Source organism: Nicrophorus vespilloides, unplaced genomic scaffold (assembly GCF_001412225.1).
Source record: "Nicrophorus vespilloides isolate i.1.1-1 unplaced genomic scaffold, Nicve_v1.0, whole genome shotgun sequence".
In the NCBI taxonomy this organism is placed as follows: Eukaryota; Metazoa; Arthropoda; class Insecta; order Coleoptera; family Silphidae; genus Nicrophorus; species Nicrophorus vespilloides.
Genome location: NW_017100103.1, coordinates 18,771 through 42,039, shown reverse-complemented (window position 1 = coordinate 42,039; position 23,269 = coordinate 18,771). Strand labels below are relative to the sequence as shown.

The following is a 23,269-nucleotide window of genomic DNA, read 5'->3' as shown; positions in this document are numbered from 1 at the left end:
TCCATTTGTATTGTTGAAATCCTGCGACCAATATTTTATAATTCGGCTGCAACTAAATGCGTATTAATAACCGGGATTTTCATTCATATATATATATAAACTCTTTTTTTTTGCGCTCTCGGTTTTAGCGTTTTTTTGAGGGGGCGGAGGCTCCGGGCATTCGTTTCAATTACTTCGACAAATTGAAACAGTGCGGATAAATCCGAGGATTGCTCTACCATTGCAATATGACGCCACAGGCAGAGCACATTTTTATTTCCAGTAAACAGCAACAAAAGGATTGAAATAATAATAAAAAATATATATATATGGAACAAATGGCAACGCCAGTTCTGCGGTTTCCAGATAAAAAATAAACAACACAAGAAATTTAAATAAAAAAGATTATGAAGAACTTGGAAAAACATAATAGAAAAACTAAAAATAATACTTTCATGACTATCTACATTATTAATAATTACTATATTTTATTGTAATAGTTATTTTTTAATATTTTCATTGTACAATATACAGTTTTTTCCTAATTTTTTTCCGGCCATATATCTTACATAAGACAATGAACTGGACTGGTGAAAATTCAAACAAAACAAAAATATAAAAGAAGTCAAGTGATTGAAATGCGACTTTGAAACAAACTACATTGCGTAATAATATTCCCTGCAAACGCAGTTTGTCATTGCTCATGTGAGGAAGCTTGTAATCGTTATCTCCTTTAAGAAGTATGGTCAATTCCATACACTTCTGCAATGTAATGAAAACATTGTCTAGTTTCTCCGCGGTTATTTTGATGAGTTCATTAATACGGAATGGCGTCAAATAAACCCAAATCGCTATTTAAATTTGTTTCTTTTCACTTTTTGGGTAGTTTTTGCATTGACGACCTTAATAATTAATCTTAAACAATTTGACAGCGGGTAAAAAATAAACTAACAATTTTTACAACACTTAACTGTTTACTTCAAGAACTTTTCCATACTCACTTTTTCCATTCATAATTTAAATAAATTACTACGGATACAATAATCTATTAAACAAATATTTTGGAACAAGTATTACTTAATTATTTAGTGTTTTTAGTGAAATATAATATATATATAGTTTAATATTCATATTCATATAATTCCACCAATATCCCAGACAGTTTGAAACCGTACTAATTGAAAAACCGCATAAATATAAACATCACAAAAAGAGACTTCACTGCATAAAAAGAGGATTAAACGATCATTTGTGAAAATAACATAATTTTGGGTACTATTTCTTTTTAGTTTGTTTACTTAAAATTTAGTTTGGCGTTTCTTTATATAAATAATTTTTATCCAAATATAATATTAATTAACTATATATTTTTATTAAATTGTATAAATATTTCCTGTGCATTTGCTATTTGAAATCTAGACTTTTTTTGCTTTTTTATTAACAGATTTATATCAAGTATAACTGATATAACTTTGGTCCTATTTGGTGACCCTATTTGCAAACTTTCCTATCAGATTTTTGTGATACAGGAGACTATAACCACAGGGATTTATTTTTTTTTAATATAAAATATATATGACAATAAGTTTAAGACTAAGAATAGAATCTTGATTATTATCTAAATTATTAATAAACCTAGGTCAATGAAAATTATTAAAATTAATGTGAGTTGCTGATATGCATTTTTTGAATTATGTTATATTGTGCAATAGTGATTTGAAATTATTTTTTTGGTACAAATAATTAGATTTATTTCAAATTTGTCATCAACATTTATTAATTGAATACAATTTACACTCACTGAACGTAGATTTTTTAATGTACGTTCGATCATGCGTACATTTTTATTTACTATTATCCATAATAACGTACAAATATTTGTACACACGTACTATTTTGCAAAAACTAATTGAATTTGAAACAAAAAAACATTATTTTCTGAATTTTGTTCAAAATTATATACAAGACTTCGTTTAGGCCTTCTTCGGTTAACAACGATTCGATATAACGCGGTCTAGTGTAAGTGTTAGAGAAGCTCTAAATTTACCTATACGGTGGAACCACGCTTAACGAGCATCTCGCATAACGAACATTTCGCATGACGAACATTTCGCTTAACGAGCAAAATAAATTATAAGATAATTTATTGTTGCAATAAATATTTTTATTTTATTACAATAAAATATTTCAAAACAATTATTTTCTATTTTATGAATATTATTAAGAATAGTTAAATAATTTTTTACCAATTTTATACAAAATAATAAAGATAACATATTTATATAATCAACTTTTATAGACTATAAGTCTTTTCGCTCAATTTATTATGTTTCATAGATTATATTTAGACTTACATAAATATGAAAAAAAAAATATAGAAATTTTTTTCGAGGATGGGCGTCTTCCCGTGCATAAATTGGGACGTTGGAAGGCTCGGAGTGAGATAAAAACCGTGGAAGACAAGGTGGATTGTATTTAATTTTCCACAGCAATTAACAGTTTACCATAATTGGGGCCCCGGTGCGGCAATATTTCACCGCGCCTCGGGGTGATTGCTCCGATGAAGAAAACCAAGAAGATTCAGCAAAGCACGAGAGGGGCAAAATAAATTTCCAGTCCAGTCCATCTATCTTTTTCTCTATTTTCTCTACATACAGTTTATGTTTCTTTTTTTTATCTCTCTCTGGTTTCGTTTCGTGTATCTCCTCCGGTCTATTTACTTTTCGTTTCCCCTCGTTTCTTGCACGAGAAATTAACGCCATTCGTTTAGATTGTTAATTAATTCGATATCGAACTTGTTGTTGGTAAAGTTTTAATGGTGTCTGAGTGAAGCCGAAGAACGAATAAACTGCTTCGAAATTGGATTTCCGGTCTGGGCGAAAGTTCCCTTAGTCTGTTATTGTCGGGTTGCTGTGTGAATGCGACAACGACAATGACTACGACTATTAGCAGATCATAATCAACTCGTGTAATTATGTACAAAGGCGACGCACATGGATTAAGCTTTAGTCGAAAGTTCGGAAACTGTTATTGCCGTTTGCAGAACACATTCACTTTAACACTGTCAAAACGTTTGCACACGTGGCGAACGATCGAGTACTTTACGTGTGGATGCGACGGGTAAAATATATTTTATTCATGTTTTCTTCAATACCATTACATAACATCGATAAAATAATTCGTTTTGGTGGAAAGTCTATAGCAATATTTGAAAAAGTATCGTATTCATTATTTATGTATTGCAATTACTTGCATAGTCCGGGTAATCGATTTCGCAATATCCCGGACTAATCGAGAAACTAAATAAAGACAAAAAATAAAAAGTCAAGACAAGACAATGTAGTAATTTTGTAAACTAATAAACGCAAAACTTTTGTGAAGTATTTTTTTTTGCTCAATTAAAATTTAGTTTTTTTGACAATATGAATCCAGACTTATTGCATCCGGACTATGCGAAATATTGCTGTAATTCTATATTGTTGCAATAGAAAATACTTTTATTATTTTTTACGACACTAGTTAAACATTTTTATGAAATTAATTAATTCAAACCGTTATTAGCCTAAAATTGTTTTAATATTTTGTTTTTTAAAGTGAATAATTTTTTTTATTCACGTAGAATTAAAAATATTAAATATATAATAAAATATTAATTTCTATATACTCTTACCATTATCATAAAAATTTTATTCTATAAATATTAGAATTATATTTCAGAAATTCTTCTCTTTTAAAATTATTGTATTAATCTATAAGGTAACATATATTTTATTCGATTTTCATTAACAAAACTTACAGTTATTTATTATTCTATCATATTAAACCAATTTTAAATAAAATGATACAATTTGGAATGGCTCAAAAGTCACCAGACCATTTTAAAATTAAATATTTTTCAATTTTTAATAATTGAAATTATGAAATTTGAAATAATTAAATATATTTTTATTCATAGTTTTTCAACCTATTTTATCAATGCACATTGCATTAAAAAAAATAAAAATAAACAAGTTAATCTACTTTTTATTGTTCTTACTCCCGAATTTCTGTCCCCAAATGGTGCTTTTGTGCTTTTCCACTTGTATTGGATTTTTTTTATCTGTCCTAAGTTTCAAACTTACAAAAAACGTATCAGTTTTTATTTGACTTGGCATTCGAACGAAAATTATTTCTCATGTCAAGCTGAATGTATATACATTACTATTTAAAGAAATTGTACAATATTTGAAATAATGCATTTATGGATTGAATTTTTACCAAAACTTTCTCAAATTATTTGCCAATATTGAAGAATTGCTAGTTGACAACCCTCTTGAGAATAATGAAAAAAATATGAATTGCTCATTGAAAGTTTAATAAAAAAAACTTCACCTAGTGAATTCGAAAACCATTTTCCATTTACAAATGATCCTCTTGTTGAAAAAGCAATGTCTTTTAAAAGTAAATTGATATCATCGCCCATTACCATTTTTTTATTATTTTTTTTTTCCTATAAACAACAAATTTGAGTGTACATTGTTATTATAAATTAATAATCATTGATTATCATGGAGTCTGATGACAGTGAATATACACACAGTACTTTGTACCTACTTTAATAATGTATGTCACTATAATTAGTTACTCCAGGGATTGTTTCTTACTTCCATGCATATCCTTTCATATAATGTATAAGACGACAGTGAAGAAGTAAACTCATGTCAGGCGTAATGTGGTTACAACATTATATAAAGACTTTTTTAAACTTTAGAAGTGCATTAAATACAAGAAACAAGTAAGGCCGTATATAAACTCATGAAATTTTAATTTAATTTTCTAAGAAAAATAAGAAAATTACATAAATAGTAATAATGATAAAATGTTGAAAATGTTACAATTATGTTGTTAACTTAAGAAAAAATAAAAATATTATATTTCTTTAGTACTAGCATAGAACAACTGAATTCGAAATGAGGATTAGGAACTTGCAATATTCTTATTATAGATTAGTGGTCACAACCCTTTTAGAGTAAAGAGTCGAGAAAGTATAGAGAGCCGTTACATGAGGGGACAAAGGTTCATTTACATTCATATATTCTATTTCAAATGTTTTTCGTGATTCAGTAAATGATTTTGGAGGTGGAGCGAATTATAAAAATGTTTTCGTGGTTTAGTAGATCATGAGGGAGATGAACATTCAAAATAAGTATTCTAAAATTTGACTTAAAATATTTTTTCATGGTCTTATAGATTAGTGGTCCCCAACCTTTTTGACCTCACGGACCACTAAACTAAAAAAAGGACTTTTTTTAAATATGATTCTAAATATGAAATACTATTTACAGTAGGCCTTTTATAAAAAAGCAACTTAATAATGCGAAAATTGCAAAAAAAATAGATCCAGAATATAAAAACATAAACGCGGACCGGAGGTTGAGGACCAGTATTATAGATGATAATGGTGTACGATTATCCAAAAAGTATACTTTCGTAGGCCTTCGTCACCCGTAAAGTTGATAAGTACGGAGAGAGGCAACAAAATATATTATTTGCTTTTGTGGCCACGAAGATAGGAGCTTCATGCGGCTCTAGAACCGCAGGTTGCCGATCTCAAACATAGTATTGTAGTAAATTTCTTTTAACAAATGCATATAAATAAACTAATCTTTATATTTACTATATTTTTAGTTGCTTTCTTATTAGGCACATCTAGTGCTAATATATTCTATTCATATTATGCATGTAATCTATAGATTGAAGCTTATGTACTGTTCCAGTTGGGCTGCTTTAAATCGCCAGACCGTAGATAATACTAGCGTCATATGCATGCATGTACAAGGCATCATCCAGCTTCAGTATTTTAAATTTAGCTTAATGGTGTTTACTGAAATATGCTACAGCATATTAAACAATTTCCTAGTTTTCATCCCAAATATAGATTTCTTCATAACAAATTCTAAAACTATTTTGTTCCAAAGAAGGGGGTTAATTATGTCAAGGATAAAATGATAAAAAATATGGAAGTATAGTGTAAAATCTTAAAAGAAAAACTAACTTTTAACTGATATAAGCTAATATAATATTTATAACAAAATAGTTTGTAGATTTATTTTTAACTAACAATGATGAAATAGTGAGTGATGAAAGATATATAAATTAGCTTATGATAGATTTTTATTTGATGTTTTCATTTTTCATTGATTCTGATTAAGACAATTTCTTATGATTTCAAAAAATTCTCAATTATTGCTGATATATTTTCATGTCAATCATGTGAAATATATTTAAATAAAATAAAAATATAATAAGGAAGTTTTTAAATATAAAACAAAAAACAAAGACAGTCATTTCGAATAAATAATTTAAATTTAAAAACGATGTTCATAAATTATGTAGTGTGAAGATATAAGCTGTTATGTCCAATCACTCTATTGTTAACTAGTAACTATAATGCTAACTCCGGCTTGTAACTCCGTATGAAATATTTCATAGTCATGGAAAGTTCCTAAAAACGATACACAATATATAAAACTCAGACATAAACAATTTCCTTAGTAGATAAACTAAGAATAATTTCCTAGAAAATTGCAAGAACTTTACAACCATACGTACAGATAATGTACCTTCCGCTCTTAATCAAGAATCTTAGTTGAAGAGTCTTAGTTGGTTGGTCGAGGGATGAACTAACTTCCTACAATTGTTAGTTCATAATCCATGAGATCAGCAATTCTATAGTTTGCTTCTCAGTCTAATCAATAAATCTACATAAGAACATTTGCAAAACAAACTGAGGTTCCACTGGGAGATAATTCACGGTGTCCAGAGATTGTTAATTCTAGGACATGACAAAACATTCATATACTTTTCTTTTAGGTTAAATATAACTTGACGAAAGCGTTGAAATGAAATATAAGTGAAAACATGTATTTTATAATTCATTATATAAAATATAGAAATTTCTAATATTAATGAAATATTATTTTAATAGTAGCAGTATACGGTGAACTTTAGCCCTGATAATGAAGTCCGCAATTAAATGCAAGATATGGACAAAAAAGTAATAGGAGAAAAAATGATGTCCAAGAAATTAGAAGATTGAAGATGTTCCTGCTAAAAGAAGATTTTAGAAGATGCTTAAATAAGATTGAAAACGTTCTATACGTTTTTAGTATAAATATTCTGATTTAGAAAAACGATCAGTGTTAAAAGCAATAAGTTAATTGTTAAAAAAATAAGAAATATCACAAAGAATCAACTTCTATAAATTCAAGCAATATATTTGAGATTTTGCAGAACCTTTTTTTCTTAACTACTTAAACTTTGGTCCTTGACCTATCTTAATATTAAAATTTTCAAATATTGGTCTTTCTCTTTTCGTTCTTAAACATTTTTATTCTGAGTAAACTTGAATTCTATAGAAAAAAAATCAACTAAATATTAATAAACATAACCGACGGGTAAAAAAAGAGAACAACATGTCGTATAAAATAAATCTTCTGTGCGGCAGACCCCAAAAAAAAAGGAACTGAAAGAGGAGCCCCAAATTACTCTCGTTTTTTTCTGGTCCTTGTATGTAATATATTTCGAAGGGACGGCTGAAACGTTTCAAAAAAAAATGGAGTGCACAAGAGAGAGAACAACGTGGAATAAAATATAAAAAATATAACTGAGAGAATGAGGGTGTTAATAAAAACATAGAGGGGTCAGACACATTTTGTCGTTTCATCTTAAAATAATTTTATCAGCGAAGTTTGTTTAACGCGCGGTGTCGTTTTTAAAGTCTCCCTGGGGCAAAAGCTCGCAGTCTTTTAATTAAATATAAAACCTAATACGTTTTGCGTAACGCCGAGTGCACAAAGGGTGAGAACGTGCCCAGTGTCGTGTTGTAGTTTATCTTGTTAGCGACGTCCGAGCCTTGGTTATTTTTGCTGGTTAGTTTGTGTATAATACGTAGCGTTCGGTGTGTATTCATAACGGATGTGTTAAGTTCGCATCACTGATTTCATATTTAGGAGATGGTTCCATTCGGAAGAAAAAGAAATTGTTTCTATATGAGTTTTGCAGCCGGGGTGATAAATGGGCGAAAGTGGAAATACCGGAAACAAAGTTTTGCTCGGAAAGCTCCCATTTCGGAATGGGAATATATACCCGTGTCAGCACGTTTTCATTGCCAAATATGCGAACATGCCTTGCGATGTCTATTTTTTTCTCCTACTGCTTCTTTTGCTGCTGCTGCAACCTCTCCCATAAGTCATTATTGATTGGGCGATTTGAATAGAAATAGTTTTCATTTCCATAAAGTAATGTGTAAATTGCAGCTCACTTCTGATCTGCTGGATCGAACGTTCATAACTTTTTTTCATTTATTTAATAAAATATCTCTAAATAATCTTACATAATCATACATATTATCCATTTTCAATCATAAATTATTTAAATATAATACACACAATAAATAAAAATCATTTAATATTAAACTTACATGATTCGGTTTCATGATTAATTATCAAGAATTTAAACTTAATTTTCTAAAATATATGAAATAATTTTACATAGTGATGCATTTTTTAAAATTATAAATTAGTGAAATATAATGATTCATTTTCGTGATTAAAAACAAATTATTAATAATTTGAAGATTTTAAATAACATTTTGTAAAATATCTGCAAATAATTTCATATTATATCATATGTACATTACGGATTTGTGAATTCATCGGGTACCAAACGCAACCGCAAATACACGTTTCAGAAATGAAACAAATCATTTCCAAAAAGAGATTAAATTATTCCATGGCCTAATCTGTAAATCCAATATTGTAACTAATGATTTACAAACCTAAATTATTTCAATTGTATTATATTCATATTAGAATAATCAAATAATTATGTTATTTGTATTTTCCTCTAAATATAAATTTGTTAATATAAATGTTCAGTCTATATTAAAATAATAAAATTTTCAAAGTTTTTAAATAATATTATAACATATTTGTTTTGTGTCAATTAGCAACTACACTTCTTACTATTTTTTTTAACCAGGCGTGATATCAAAATTTTGATTGTTCTAAGTAACTTTTCGTTTATAAAATAAGGCTTTTATTTTTGCAAAAATGTTCATGTTCGAGATTTTAAATATAATTTTATAACTTCTGTTCTGTATGATTGATTTATAAACAGAAAGATTCATATGAAGTATTCACTATAATTGCAACCAAAAACAATATAATTACATATTTTTGCAAAATTATTAAAAAAATAACGAAACATGAAATTTCAGTAATATTCAGTTAAATTTATATTTTTTTAACTTCAAAAATATCACTTCAAAAATAAGTTAATAACTTTAGTAAGTCTCTATAGACTAGATAAAAAAAGATTCATATGAGGCGCATTTAAACTCAGCTAAATTTATTACTAACATTTTCTTTAAATTATCTTTTGAACCAGAAGTGATGTTCAAATTATATCTTGTTATTTCATTATTCCTACTTATAATAGATAATTATACAAATATATTTCATTAAAATCTGTATTTATATAGATTCAAAAATAATATTCATAACTTCTGAATGGATTGATGGATTTCAAAAAAGGAAGATTCATATCACACACAACTAAACTAAATTTAATTTCGTCTAAATAGAAATAATACAACAACAAAAAAAACTTAAAAAGGAATCAATTTCAGAAACTTTCTAAGTTATCTCTACAGGGAAGGGCGACTAATAGCTAAATGGTTAAGTCGCCCTACCTACGATTGAACCGTCGCCGATTCGAATCCTGGTCAAGCCAGGCCCTTTGTGAGCCCTCTCGGTGCTTGCAGAAATAAGGCCACCGTTCATCACAGATGTACAGTCAAATGAATGAGGTTCAGCATATGGACAATTCGATGGATAATGACAGTGTTAAGGATAGCAGCAGATTCACAGTCAAAGGAAATAGTGGAATCGCAGAACATCAATATACAACTGAAGTTAACTTACAAGACGATAGTCAACCAACAAATTAAAAAATCAAATCATCAAAACTATCCACCGGGAAAGATTATACATTTAATGCCAACCGCAATCTTAAATTTACTCAATATTCACATTGATGAAGATGAACAGATTGTGAATTATATTTCTTTTATTGATCAAAGATACGGTGCAAAATTTCATTGATATATTATGAGCTATTTAGAGAATAACTTTTTTCGAATGAAATAGTTTTATGAAACCGAAAATTTTAAATTTAATTTTTATTATAGAGAATGTATCAGGCAATTGAACTGCAATTATTCGTTACACAACAAATCAATCCCAACAGAAATTAATACTTAATTTAATTATAAATAAAAATTTGTTATTTTTTTTATTTTACACTTATTAATCTTTGATTATATAATATTATTATTTAAACTTCAGATGAATGACATTTAGTTTTCATTGATTCGCCGGGTATTATTTTGAAAATTAAAAAAAAAAAAAACTAGTACAGTAACACCTCGTTTAGCATTACTTCTATTAAGATTGATTCGATATAACGCAGTCTATTTGAGACCTAAAAAAATCTACATTTTTCTATTTACTATATGTTAATGTGACTTCGTTTAACGACAGTTCATTTAACTTATTGTGCATTTATGTGTTTTAGTTTTGGTGGATTATCTAGCGAATTCTACTAAATATTCAAACATTCAGGAATTTATATACCCATAAAACTTCACTTTTTTCAATATTTATTACTTAAAATATGTGTATAATAATATTTATGTTATTCAGTGTTTATATGTGCGTTGGGTACAATTCTAAATTTAAATTTGTAAGTTTCAAGGCAATTGTACACTGTCATAATCGTAGATATAAACTGGGAATGTTGTTCGTCGCTGAAATAAGTTTCGATTACCGCTCTGAATATGCTTCGTGTGCACGGAAATTAATGAAGGCTCGGTCGCGTTTGTTACTTATGCGACTTGCATTTCCATTGCCTCTGTTTTATGCAATCCGTATGCACTAAATTCTTCAAACAAAACTACCGGCATTTCGTAACACGGCCTGCATAAATAGACGGCGTTACGCAAACCACCTACATTTTCATATTATTGTATGAGAAATGCATTAATTCTAGTTATGTAATACGAATAAATATTTGAAAGCAAATTTTTGAGAAAAAAAAATTATTACAATTAACTTTTAATTTATTTAAAATTATATTTCAAATATAAATTTAACTAAAAAAAAATATTTAAAAACAATAACAACTTAACTAATATTTAATTTTGACGGTAAGAAATTAGTACTACACAAAATAATTTTTACATACATATATTATCGTTTTCCTTCTTTATACAGTCAAGTTATTTTTGTGTTGTTTATTTTTAATCAGTTTTAATAAAAAAAATTCCTCGATTAGTCCGGAACAGTGCGGTATGTTTATAGAATCCGCACTATGCGAGGTATTGTTATATTTATTTGTAATTTTTGTTTAGTATATTTTTATATTTTTTTTTGGTTACAAAAATCTTCTGTTTTCTTTAAAAATGCATAAAACATTCATCATTAATTAGAAATAAATATATATAAAAAAATTGTTAATCCTTATAAAAAGAATCCTTTTGTTCTACTTTGATTGGTACTTTGAAAAATAATTCTGAACGAGATGAAAAAGGGAGAAATGTGAGGGATGCAAAAAAAAAATGTATAATGAAGTGAAAAATTAAATGGTTTTATTACTTGATGGAAAGTGATGAATGTAATTGAATTGCGTTTTCCGGGTAGGATCACGTTTCCCGGAATGAAAAGGAATTAAATCGTATTTATTAAAAGGAGAGAGAAAAAAAAATATAAAAAGCTCCGTTTCTAATTGCATCTAATGAAGGTTTAAATTACATCGATCGATATTGCTTTAAAATGGAAGTAAATTAAGAAAATTGCACATCTAGATTGATGTATTAATTGTTAGCACATGCTAAAAATACCTAAAAATATAATATTTTTGTTAATAAACATTGCTGTTTTGTTTGTTATTATTTTAATAGCAGGTTATAAAATTGAAGTAGATGGAGACAATGCTCCGTAAAAATCATTTAAAAATATTATTGTAGAATTTTTATGTTTATTTTTTCATAATACATATTCTTTAAAAACTCCTGAATTATGCATCAAATCAATATCTATATTCCTTTTCCACCATTAAAATTTTATGGGATTTGATTCATGTAAATATTAAACTTTGTATTGATTATTTTTTTTATTATTAAATATAAATAAAGCATTAAAATGTTATATAACTATAAATTCAACAATTTCAAATAAATGTGTTTAACTTGAAATAATTTTCATAAATTTTTCTTTATTATTTATATACAATTTTTACACTATTTTATGCTCCTCAGCTTCGGTTCTTTCGGTACGCTCCTTGGAACCGGTATTTAGAGCGGGCTTGTTGGTATATTCATTATCTGTTTTTATTTTTTCCATGTCTATATATTTTCTCTCTCTTATTGTATATTTATCCTCTCCTTTTTTTCTCCCGTTGTCCAGTCTATAGTCAGTTTACTATGGTAACCTCTCTCTATTTATCCTATCATTTCTTTTTGGTTTGTTATTACGTGATCTTTTATGGTATGGTTCAATTTATTTGATTAAATTATGTAATTGAAAGAATTTATGAATTATCAGCGGATGTGAAAAAGTTAAAAAAAAACAATAAAATATAAATATTTTTATTATGTAACTTCTGAAAACCTAATTGAAGTGAAATATTGTAAATAGAGAAAATAATAATAACAAGTTACCATAATACACACACAACAAAATAACATAATAAGAAAATTAAAACCAAATTGCTGCAAAGTGCTACTAACCATAGATCTTTCTGCTCTATTGTTAATAAATTCTTAAAATATTAAAAAAAAATATGTATAATTCAATGTAATTTTTATTGAATTAACCCGTAACTACTACGTATAAAAAAAATGCAAGTACTACCAGTTTGTTTGTTTGTCGGTTTTTAAAAACCAGTTCTTGAAAACCGGTTTATTGAAGGAATTTATATAATTGAAAAACGGTTTTTACAACTAAAAAAACAGTTTTTGAACCTAGCCTTAGAATATAAAAATAAATTAATTAATTGATTATAAACATTAACATTTTGAAATAAACAGAAAATCTGGAAGGAATTTAGCTGAAAAATAAATTTAAAAAATGCTATAAAAAAATCTGTTTATAAATATCTTCATGAATCTAAAGAAGTGACTTTGTCATGCCATATAACACTAAGAAAAGAGTTTTTAGTACTTGAGAGAACAATACAATGACAAAACATGATTTTTCGACATTGGCTTCTTTTTAACATTATTTTCTGAGGAAATAATAGAGTAAATCAATATTTTATAGTCATTTGATTTTATGCCACATGTTCCAGATTTATGTAATATTCTTGAATACTTTATATTTTTTTTGTGAAAATTCGAAAATCGGTTTAAATCGGTTTTATAGGAAAGTTGAGACTCGAAAAACTTTTTTTTAAGTCGGTTTTTGTATAAATACTAGTACTACCTATGGGTTAAAATGACCCGATTATTAAATATTAAAATTAGAACAAATTATTAAATTATACAACAATCACATAATAATTCTTATTATTTCATTATTTAAAACTGATGTTATTGCTCAAAACATTCTGGACAATTTTGTCTTTTCGATATGTCCCAAAACATTTGTTTTCTTGTTGCATTCATTTGATTTGAACAAAATATCACCTCTGTTTTTGGATGTAGGCAACTATTCATTAGGTTGAATTTCAACCTGCATAATTTTTCATGGAGCTTTTGTCTAAATATAGAAATGTATGATATCTGTTATTTTTTTGTATTTTTATCAGAATTACTGATTTTACCAGTTTTGGTACATGGAAAACCAAAGATATTCCACTTTAAATTCCAAATACAGTGAAATTTTGCTTAACGAACAAAATAAATTGTAGGAAAAATGACTCGAAAATGAAACGCATTATCGTATATTACATTAGTTTATACGGGGAAAATCATGCTCGTTAAGCGAGGTTCCACTATACTAACAATATTTCAAGAACGTATTTGCTAATGACGGGTCACTTTGACTCAAAATACACATTACTGTACACTCTACGACTACTTTGCTCTTAGTGAAAAGTGTACTAGAAAGTACTGGAATATCTAGATTGGGTCTGACCCATCCGTAGTACTTGTTGGTTAAAAAAGTCAAAAAACAATATACAAATAAAGATAAATATATACATATAAATAAATAAAATACATATTTATAACTTCAATTATAAAAAAATACTATTTCCATTATTTTGTGGACTATTTTTATATACATAAGTGCACTTTTTTCATCTATGCAGTTAACTCATTTGTTTGTTTTTAGTTCCTCCATTAGTCGGTGATATTGGCAGAGCCCATTACCAATATGCTTGGTATTTCTATATAATGAAATAATTTTCATTAAATATGTAATTTATATGATCACTTTGCATTCATTTATTAATTGTTAAAAGATGTAAACAATTGTTTGTTAATATATTGAAATTATTTATTATTTCATTTAAATTTATACTGTTAATTATTGTGGTATTATTATATTATGAAATAATAAATATAAGTTTTTATATTTTCATGGGTTTTGTTTTAAGTTTCATTAAATATGTAATGTGTTGAATAATTGAGATTTTTTTAATGATCATTTTGCATTCATTTATTATTTGTTAAGAGATGTAAATAAATGTATTTGAATATATTGAAAATATTTATTATTTTCATTAAATTTCATATTTTAGTTATGGAAATCAATTATTTGGAGTACAACTTAATATATTGTTTGCAAATAATTTAGCATACTTTTGTGAGGATGGAAGAAAATTATGAAAATTCACAGTGATCTCCTTGCATATTTCATAAGGTGTATCGATCGAGTCTCGGCAGCTTGTAAAGATGCGGGTTTAGCAAGTAAATAAATAAGTTCGAAGGTTAAAACAATATCATCGAGTAGTCCGAGTCGATAATGCACTTCGGGCGCAGTTTTCGAGGACAAAATAATAAAGTTAGAAATTCGGAAAAATCGAGGAAATGGTGACACAAACAAAGCGAAACCAAGCAGAAGAAAGCGAGCGAAAGGAGTAAAAAAAGAAACGGGTAAAAGTGTAAAAGTATAGAAATAAATTCCCTTTGAATTGAGACGAGAAAAGAGGGTAGAGAGGATGGTTTGTTTAGTCGAATGATAAATGTTTCGAGGCCGGACTTTTCGGTCTGACACCGAATTCGACCCTAATCTTAAACAGTCGCCCTTTCCCCTTGCATTAAAACAATTTAAAGCCGTAATTAATTATACCGCACAACCGAATCGAAACGTTCAAATCGAATGCTGGGAAATGGCGGAATAAGAAAACCTTTTCCAAAGAAGGATCACAGGCAGAAAGAGAGAGAGAGAGAAAAACAGTTACGTTCAAATATAAACATCAAAGAGATGTATTTTTTCCACTTTCCCTTTTTTATTTCTTGCTTCGTTTAAGGGATGTTTAACAATCGAGCGAATCTACACACGGGGCGTTTTTATCCCCCAAATGTTGGAGAGGCGATTTCCACGTAATGAGCGGCTCATTTGCTGTAGGACCTTCGAAAATGTTCGAGCCCTGAAAATGGAACGAGGGAGGAAAGAGAAGCCCTAAAAAATACATATACACGTACATCGCGAAGGGCGTATGTAAAAAGTAAAAGAGGCTGCGTATCGTTGCTGAATTATGCAAATTGCATCAAAAAGAATTTAATTTCGTTTCGCATAGACGTAGCTTTATTCCCCTATTTCTAATTATAAAGTATTTTAATTTCGTGTTTGCGCGCGCTCTATTTTTTTTTGGTTGCCCCCCCGTTGTTCCGGCGATATTAAAAACTGAATATCCCCACACTCTGTAAGTCCTGTGAAAATGCTGGCGATTAATTACGAACAATACTTCATCTAATTATCCGCGTCGAAGAACCATCGATCAAACTCGTATTTTCACTTGAAATCCTTAAGGAAACTTTATTAATTACGTTGACATGTTGAACACAGAAATCGGCGAAAAAAAATAATTTAGGGAGCATAAATGAAAACAGGAAGAATCGTGTCATAGTAAAATATGTTTGAAAAAAAAAATATATTTCTTTAATATTAAAAACTTCTTTTTTAGGCAAAACGAATTCACTTTTTCAGGTATTGAAGATTTTTGTATTATTACCACTTTTCCATCTCGTTTGGCAATTACGAATTGTATCAAGATATTTATATTTTTAATCAAATAATTAAAATATTTAATTCATATTTATATATTACATCTAGGCTCAAAACCCGGGTTATTAGTTGAAAAAAAAAGACTATGGAATTATATAAATTTCAAAACCGACAAACCCTAATCCAATAGTTAAACAAATCGAAATAAACTATATTCAAATTAGACAAAATAAATATAAAGAACAAAATTGAATAGCAATAAAAATATACCTTCTTGCATAACTTAATAATTTGAGTAATTCAGTGTCATTAACTATTTCTACTATATGTAATTGTTATAATAAATTTCATTTGAAACAGTAAATATTAATTAATATAGTAATCATTACAATTTTAAACAATGTTAACTAGATATTAACAAGAAAAATAAAACCTTCAATATTCTTATTTTTATAATAATACACACTATTTTTTCATGATATTAATTTTTAATTTCAGTTTGGCAAATAAATTGAAAAATCAAATAATTTTCAATTGTGCGATGATCAAAAACAAAAACAGTAACTCCAAAAAAATAATTTGAAGAAACTTTGTTCTAATTAATTAATTTCGTGCATTTATAAACTATATTTTTATTTTAAGCAATGCTAAAATTGCTAAATTTTTGCTAAATGCTTTATTTAAACCAAAATCTAATAATTTAACCAAACAATTTAATACAAAAATAAATCAGTTGAACATATGTATGTGTCCATAATATAAATTAATTGTTTGTATTAGAATACTTGTGAAGAAGTATTATTGATCATTATTATTTGATAATTTCTTTTAAAATACGCATGAAATCTATAGTTACAATCATCATTTTAAACTTCAATTGTTTGTCGCTATTTCATTGCGCTATGAACCGTCTGAAAATAAATCAAATAATAGTCACATTTTTCTAATACTTTAAATATTTTGACTTTAGTTTTTGTTCGATAGTTGAATAGATCTAATTATAAAGTTAAATTTTTAATTTTGTTTAATTATTTGCTTTATTTTCTGATTTGTATCCAAATTCCTTTCAAACATATCTTTTTACCAAAATTTAATTAAATTTAATTTAACTTACTATTCGCTATAATACAATAAAGCGGAACCTCGGACAACGAGAATTTCGCTTAACGGGCAAAATAAATTGTAAGAAAAATGACTCGCTTAACGAGCGACGTTTCTCATAACGAGTGACGATGAGAAGAGAAGTCCCGGATTGCGCGCCTGCTACATGATTTTTAAAACTTGTGTACATATATATGTATTTTTGAATATGTTTCACTATACGAATAAAAGTCCGGAAATTTTGTAACGGATTAAACTCGTTAAAGTTAATCAAAGCATAAATTAAATTTCCTCTATATTTATAATTTAATGCTATTATTTTCTGCGTTGAATTAACCTTAAGCTATAATAAGATTATGGTACATATATTTTTACGATAGGTAAAAAATGTTATTGTATTTTTTACACATTTTTTGTTTTGTCATAATTCGTTATTTTTAATCCTCCGAATTATATTTTCATAATTTCTTTTCATATTTTCATTTCAGACTAACAGATAAACGATAAAATTCTGAATATTGTTTATTTATAAAAGGAATCTTGATTTTAAAACTTTTAGGAACCTCGGTTCCCAAACAATTAACCATTTGCTGGCGAGTGGCGGATATATCCGCCATAACCTTTACATAGAACACTTCGCTTATACAAAATTGCTTGCAAGGTTACGACTCCGACACGTCATCGTTTTTCTTTTTAGATCTAATCGAGCCGTAAAAGTTTTCAAGTGAATTCTGAATAATAGCAGTTTCTTAAAAAACCGTTGAGTACGCATTTACTTGAAAAATCTTCGTCTGAAAGGTTTAACTTTCTAAACAAAAAATTAAAACTAATGATGCCTCGATTTCAATATATTTTCCAAATATAATTTCAGTTCCCGAACAAAATTTCAATTCCTCGACAAGACAAAAGGCACTTGTTACGTGAGAAGCACGGTGTGTGTATGTTATTCTACTTCCACCTTCCATCAGCAAGACAGGCGGAGTGGGCCCATAAAGCGTATTGGGAGCAAATAATAGGCAATAAGTTGAAATTATATTTTTGAGACAGGAGCGCAAATTAGATATTTCGATCAAGTCGCAAAATGTTCTTGTTACAACCCTGCTTCTCCTACAATTATATATATTTATGGTGTCTATTGAAAGTAATTTTATGTTTCTTGCAATAAATATTATTATTTTGATAAAGTTTTTATGTATTTTCATTGTTTTTGTATTCGCTTTTGTAGATAATCTGCAGTTATAAAGATTAAATAATCAATATTATAATCACCGAATAAGGATTATATCCAGATTAATTCTTATGGGAATATAGTTTCTCTTTACGAACACTTTTTACAAATGAATCATGTAATGTAATATTATATATACTATTACATTGAATAATTCCTCAAAGTCCGTAGAAAAATAACGTTTCTTTTTTAATGTTTTACTAGAAATAAATTTCTTTCTTTTCTCTTCCGAAACAACAGCTACGTAACGCTATACAATTCGCCTCTGGCATTTTATTTTGTTTGTTTGAAGTATAAAAGTGAACGTATGAGAAGAAAAGTGGAGATTCCATTTTTGCAGTTTCGTAATCAATTCGGTACAAAAAGCGCCCGTCTTCAAAATTATGACTCCGTGTGAAAACTAGGTCGTAATTAACTTCCGTCGGATCACCGTCTCTTAATGAAAGACGTAGCACGACCTCTTTCATATCCGATGCCAAATAAGTTTCATCCCTTCATATAATAACTCCAGCGTAAATACAAAATAAGCTGCATTCAGTAGTCCAAAGAGAAACTTAATTGGTACTTTTACTTAAATAAGAAATACTCAGTATCCTTATGAGTGGTAAAATTTGAACGATTGTTTCGTGTAACTGTTATTTGTTATTGTAATGAGACGCAGTAACGATGAATGAATACGAGAGATAGTCAGGTCGAGTATACATACAAATTACATCGTATTTTACGTTTAATAATCATAAAACTTTCAGAAAACGCATCGAGCACAAAATTCAAACGCTTTTATATAGAATTTATCTCAATTCCATATATATTACCAACATAAATATGCATTACATCAATATTTATATTGTAATATATTTCCCACCACGAACGCGTGATCATAAAATTCCTTATTTACGGAATGGCTGCAAAACCAGTATTCGATTAACATTTCAAGCTTTGTCAATTCATAAAACTTTCGGTAAATAATCATTTTTTATTGCAAATAAAGTATTATTTTTATCATAATAAATTAAATTTGTTCATAGATTATACTATCTCTATGATTATTATTATTATTATTTGTAATATTACTACATATAATGATAGTAATTATTATATTATATGAGTAATATAATTTATTTTTTTTTTAGTAATCAATTATATATTTTCCATTTTTCTGATGACCTTTTTCTGTTAACTTCATGATTTCCCAGATCTTCTGATCCTTTTAAGTAAAAAATTGAAACAATTGCGATTTCAGGTCATCATCATTAGTGAAATTTTTAACATTGAATTAGTTTAATAAATGATAATTGTTGGCACAAGGACATGGCTTCAAGGGGATCACTTCACCACAAAAGTTCCAATAATTTTCCATTACTGTCAAAGATGTGTGAGATCTTGCATTGTCTTGGTGGAAGACAATTCTTTTCTGATTTGCCAATTCTGGTTATAAATTACTTTCTTCAGTTTAATTAGTTGTTCAAAGTTACACTATATGTTAAAATTGATACTAAACTAACAGCTGCAATTGGATTGCAGTAATTGAAACTTAATTACATTTTCTTTATGAAAAAAAACTTAAAAAATATTGTTTTCCTATAATTATTATATTAGTAAAAATAAATAATATATTTTAGAATTCAAAATCTATATTATTACAAAAATAATGATTACTTTATTATAAAGTTACTTATTGCATAATATTTTTTTGTTAAATAATTTTTAAATTAGTTAAATTAATAATAATAATTTATTGACCAGACTTTAAGTATAAACAGCAAAGAAGTACATCTTATAAATCAATACATATAATAATAACAATAATGACAACCAAATAATAACAATTCTGAACAAGAGAAAAAAAAATCTAACATGAATTAACAAAAATAAACAACTGATCAAAGGGCTATCGACCGAGGTCTTTCCACCAATAGTTAAATTATATTTCTGAAAATTTTATGATATAAAACGAAATTATAAATTATTTCATAGCGCTTATACATGAAACGTAATGATATTTTAAATGTTAAAATAATTAAAAGAAATTTGAACAAAACATTTAAAAAAAATGTTATTGATTGAAAGCTTTCTGTTATCGTCATTTTAGAAGCAGGAATATTAATATATTATATGATATCAAATCCATATAATTGCACATTATTACAACCAATTTTCTAATAGTGAAGTTATCATTAAATTCTCATTACATGCACGATATAAATAATATATAGCTATTTGTTGACCTATCAATTTGATACTGGAAAAAAATATAATCGATAATTTCTCATAATATACCATTTCTCATAATCTGAAAGTACAATAAATATTTTATACATGCAATTTATATTACTAAATTTGTATATAGTTTAAAACATACATATATTTCTATCCATTATTATTAAGAATATATGTATTTTTATTAGTGTGAAAGATTTGTATGAAAGATGTTTATTTTAATGAAATTATTGTTATTATTCAATAATATATAAATATTAACACACAATGTAATTTATATTTTTAGGTTTTTCTTCCCAATTAAGCTTCTTTATTAAAAACTATTTACTAAGATTGATCTCTAAGTTAGTTTCAAAAACTTACTCTTCACAAATTTTCTATTCAATTTTTATTTTAAAAGATTTAATTATATTATTGATTAGGAAATTTGTCACAGTTTGTTTTTTATTTTATTTTTTTTCAATAATATTTCTTTCACTATAAATTTATAACATTTGAAAAAATCAATTCTATATGTAAATTAAATAGTAGCTATTTTTTAATTATAAATTGAGTTCGTAGTTTATTATTATGAAACTTTTTAATGAAACATTGAGAACAATTATAATAATTGCTAATTATTACATATAATTTCAATGAACATATAGATATGTATTGTTATAACCCTCTTAATTAAACTAAATGGTCGCATTTGGATGCTGTAATTTAATCCCCAGACGTAATAATAGCGTTTGCTGAAATTATGTTTCATTAAATTTAATTAAACCTAATTATCTATTACTTTAACAATATGTAACTCAAAAAGCAAATTATATAAGCACATAATAATATATTTCAATATATGAACTTTTTCTCAATCTAAATAAGATTAAAATGATAAAATATATACCAAAACACTAAGAAGTGGATATATAACAATTAATTTTGTACATTATTTTTCTTTCATTAAATGATGCTTTTTTTTCATCCATTTATATTTTATTATATATTTATCAAATAAATATATCAGATCAGATAATGTAAACTAACAAATTACAGACAAAATTAAATATTTGTATGTGTTTTCTATTTTTTGTGTATATTTTTCAGTATTTATGAAAAACATGTAAACAACGAATGTAAACCAGTAAAGAATGTTTGTTAATTTTTAGCTTTTCTTAAATTTATATTAATTTTTGTTGATTCTATATATTCTAAATACAAAAAAAATAAATAACAAAAGATTTCATAAAATAGTAATAAAACAATGTGTAAACCAACAAAATATGATTAAAATCAAGACAAGCACATTTTTTAAATTTGATGGATTTTTTAAATAATTTCTGTATAACATATTTTTGAATTAAATTTATGATAAATATGAAATATTGTAAATGATTTAATATTTAATTTGAGTAAATACTCATTTTTTAATTAAATTAAATATGATATTATAATGGAAATGATGTAATTGATGTAATTAATGAAGAAATGGTTGAATAAGATTACGTAAATTGATGGTCCGTGCTTTGAGTAATGAGTATGATTTGCGTTTGTGTTTTACATAGAGATATAATGGTGTGTGGGTATGTTGTGGCTATTTGATTAAAACCATTTTGCGAGGCGCAACCATTTAAGTTTAAAAGCATTCAAGTTCCAACTTACTTGCGGACTTTAATTTGATATATCGGGCAGTTAGCGAACAGCGACATTAAGTTTCGTCCATTGCGAGAACTCGGTTGCACCGGAAACGAAATAATACGAAAGGAAATAGAAAACAAAAATAGGAATGAAAACGGAAAAAAAACGGGGGTAAAACAAAAAATAAATAAATTGAGAATTGGAAAGAAAAGGGCTGAAAACGAGGAACAATTGTTCTTTGTACAGTCCAGGTTCACATTCGAAAACTTATTGTTGTTTGTTGGGGAACGGAAAACTGTTACGATTTAAGCATATTTCATTGTTGTTGTTGTTGGTTTTTTTTTGTTTTAAATATATATTTTTTCTTTTCACTGGTATAACACCGGAAACGGATGTGTGCGATTCTCGTGGGTTGCCCGCCGTGCACCAGATGTGATGCTCACCGTTATCAGTCGCGAGCCACACTGATTCCAGAGGAAAGCTTCGACGGTGTTAAGAGAGCGTCGCGGCGCACATGCGTCGGCCAAGCCCCGATCCGAGCAACAGCTTGGCCCAAGAAAGAATTAAAAGCATAATAAATCTACATATATCCACACACAAAAAAAAGGATCCGCAACACATACACATTAAAAAAAAGGTCAGTAACTTAACAAGGATGTAGTCACATATTCACATTTTGACAGTTTCATATAATAATTGACTATCATAAATCTTCTTTAATTTAACCAATTTTCACTTTATTTGATTTATTATTTATACAAAATCGGTTAATCAGTTAAATATTTGGGGGTGATGACAGATCAAAATATCCCGGTTTTTTACACATTCTACTTATCAAAAACTTTGAGAAACACAGATTTATTCAATGAAATAGTATAATAATCTTATAAAGTATGAAAATCATGAC

General features: G+C 27.3%; 1 protein-coding gene across 1 annotated transcript in view; it reads right to left on the bottom strand.

Annotated features, from left to right (window-relative positions):
- Window positions 1-22,815, bottom strand: part of LOC108568170 (5-hydroxytryptamine receptor-like) — a 176,121-nt gene extending 153,306 nt beyond the window's left edge. Inside the window, exon 1 of the mRNA XM_017929105.1 lies at window positions 22,387-22,815. The gene's annotated coding sequence lies outside the window, so the exon portion shown is untranslated. The remainder of the gene's footprint in view (window positions 1-22,386) is intronic.
- Window positions 22,816-23,269: the final 454 nt, after the last annotated feature.